This window comes from Lucilia sericata, unplaced genomic scaffold, assembly GCF_015586225.1.
Source record: "Lucilia sericata isolate MDLA Ls3-8-SP2 unplaced genomic scaffold, ASM1558622v1 Contig001470F_arrow, whole genome shotgun sequence".
In the NCBI taxonomy this organism is placed as follows: Eukaryota; Metazoa; Arthropoda; class Insecta; order Diptera; family Calliphoridae; genus Lucilia; species Lucilia sericata.
The window spans coordinates 10,564-14,084 of record NW_023995398.1 but is presented as its reverse complement, the minus strand read 5'-3'; positions in this window follow the sequence as shown (position 1 = coordinate 14,084).

Sequence of the window (3,521 nt, the reverse complement as noted above, 5' to 3'; positions counted from 1 at the left end):
CATACAAAGTCCCCTTCAGAAAATTACTTGAATGTCCCAAATTAACTTATAAACACAAATATCGCGATGAAATTCAGCACAATAAAATATTATGTAAATATAAATATATTCAAAAAATTTTATCGGGCTTGGTTCATATTTGCCCCTAGCCCCCATATAAAGCCTCTTTCAGAAAATTAGTTTTTCATCCATAAATTGCTTAAATGTATCGGAACAAGGGAATATTGAAGATAAATGCGATATTATGAAAAATAAATCACATTTAATATTCATAACTGGTGTAGGGTATCATATGGTCGGCCACGCCCGACTATACTTTCTTACTTGTTTGCTATTGTTTTTGTTTACTGGCGCACGTCTGTATGTGGAAAACAATATATTTACATATGTATGTATGTGTGTATGTAATTGTCTATGATTTTATAATAAATATAAATTTTAAATCAGTATTGTTACAGGAGTCAGGATATACTGTAGGCTATGTAAATAAGGTAAAATAACAAGGTCATTGTAGATTCTGGTAATAAGCTAATCTATTGAGCACAGGGTTACAGGTTCAGTTCTTGGCAAAAACTCTAGTTTATCCAAGTAATATGTTGTCTACTTAAAAACTTAGCTCCTTTCACCTTTATATAATCCTTTGTAGTATTATAATGATAAAATTATTATAATTATTATTTATATGCATATAATGTACACACACATTTGCACAAATTGTTTGGTAAGAGTTAAATATAAAACCACATAATTGCATATAGTAAAAATCATGGCCAATTTTTAATTACGGTTTTACTTGTAGTATCTACCATATATGTGTGTTTGAGCACAAACTCACAGACACAAAAACCCACATGCTCACATACACATTCCATTTCAAATATATTAATAAATATTTGTGGCAGAAAAGAAAAACAAAAAAACAATAAAATAACTTACATACATTAAATTGCAACAAACTTACATACATTCATACATACTTACATACATATATTTGGTAAAATATTAAAGAAAACTATGTATTTTTATTAAAAATTTCTAAATACATTTTTGTTTGAAACATTTTTAATTTATAAAATAAAAAATTTATGTAGTTGGCAAAAACCATATGTGTTCTTTTATTTATTTAATTTTCATATTGCTAAATATAAAGCCACATAGTGAGAATTCTCTTATATGTATATAGCTAGATTTAATGGTTTTTAGTTGTAGTTTTTAACTGTTTTTTTTTCCCGCTACAGAGTCTTTGATTGTGTAACAAAAATTGTCAGTTATTTGTATATTTTTTTGTAAAGATTTTTAGTGTTAATACATTTTTTAATAATAAATACATTCAATTTGGTTGGACTGGATAGTGGAAGTCATAAATAAATTTAGGAACGTAATAACATGTTGGAAGCACTAATAAAAAATTTAATTAAATGGCGCGATAATGGCAAAGGAAGGAGGGAATGTATTGTAAGGTCGAATTAATATTTAGGAAATATGCAATGAATTGCGTAAGTATTGGTATTTGTAAAGGCTCAAAATGAAGGAAGTAGCGTTCAAATGTAGGAACATGTAATTAAGGATCAGAAGTCGACTTTGTAATACTATGCAACTAACTAACTAACTAACTAACTAACTAACTAACTAACTAACTAACTAACTAACTAACTACTAACTAACTAACTAACTAACTACTAACTACTAACTAACTAACTAACTAACTAACTAACTAACTAACTAACTAACTAACTAACTAACTAACTAACTAACTAACTAACTACTAACTAACTAACTAACTAACTAACTAACTAACTAACTAACTAACTAACTAACTACTAACTAACTAACTAACTAACTAACTAACTAACTAACTAACTAACTAACTAACTAACTAACTAACTAACTAACTAACTAACTAACTAACTAACTACTAACTAACTACTAACTAACTAACTAACTAACTAACTAACTAACTAACTAACTAACTAACTAACTAACTAACTAACTAACTAACTAACTAACTAACTAACTAACTAACTAACTACTAACTAACTAACTAACTAACTAACTAACTAACTAACTAACTAACTAACTAACTAACTAACAACTAACTAACTAACTAACTAACTAACTAACTAACTAACTAACTAACTACTAACTAACTAACTAACTAACTAACTAACTAACTAACTAACTACTAACTAACTAACTAACTAACTACTAACTAACTAACTAACTAACTAACTAACTAACTAACTAACTAACTAACTAACTAACTAACTAACTAACTAACTAACTAACTAACTAACTAACTACTAACTAACTAACTAACTAACTAACTAACTAACTAACTAACTAACTAACTAACTAACTAACTAACTAACTAACTAACTAACTAACTAACTAACTAACTAACTAACTAACTAACTACTAACTAACTAACTAACTAACTACTAACTAACTAACTAACTAACTACTAACTAACTAACTAACTAACTAACTAACTAACTAACTAACTAACTACTAACTAACTAACTAACTAACTAACTAACTAACTAACTAACTAACTAACTAACTAACTAACTAACTAACTAACTAACTAACTAACTAACTAACTAACTAACTAACTAACTAACTAACTAACTAACTACTAACTACTAACTAACTAACTAACTAACTAACTAACTAACTAACTAACTAACTAACTAACTAACTAACTAACTAACTAACTAACTAACTAACTAACTAACTAACTAACTAACTAACTAACTAACTAACTAACTAACTAACTAACTAACTAACTAACTATTGAATTATTGCCCATCAAGTAATCAAGGAGCCCTTTTTCTGGGGCCTATGATCAAATTGGGATCAATATGACCTCAATTTTCCCTATTCGGGGTGCACTGTTGTATGGGGGCTACGTTTATAAGGATACACAGAAAGACGGATATGTTTAAGATGGGTTGTAGCAGCAATATTTTTGGGTTTTACAAACATCAGTACAAACGCAAGTATCCCACTGTAGGGTATAATTAGACCACTCTTGTAAATAAATAGCGTGCGTAAAAAGTTCACTAGGATATACAGAAGGACAGACAGGTTTAAGGTGGGTAACTGGGACCAATATCTTCTCCAATTTGGTGGTGTAGGGTATAATTATAACAGTCTTGTAGTAAATAAACTATATTTTTTAATACAATATTTCTACTAATAAATATGTATTATTCTGCCTGGGGTTTAACTGCTAACATTATTATTTATCCCATAACAATTATTAAATTATTTATTTACATTTTCATTATTCCAGTTCCATGGCTTGCCAGCATTCGTTCATTCGTTCTCCATATTATATAAATACCAGCATTTTCTCTTGGTGGTTTCAGCTACAGTAAGTTATTCGTTTGTATTTATTTAAGTTTGTTGTGGTTGCATTTTTGAGATACAACACAATCATAATATTTCTGATACGAAACGACAATAATGTTTTGCAATAATTGAATTAAATCGTTTCATGTTCATTGGAGTATAACTAG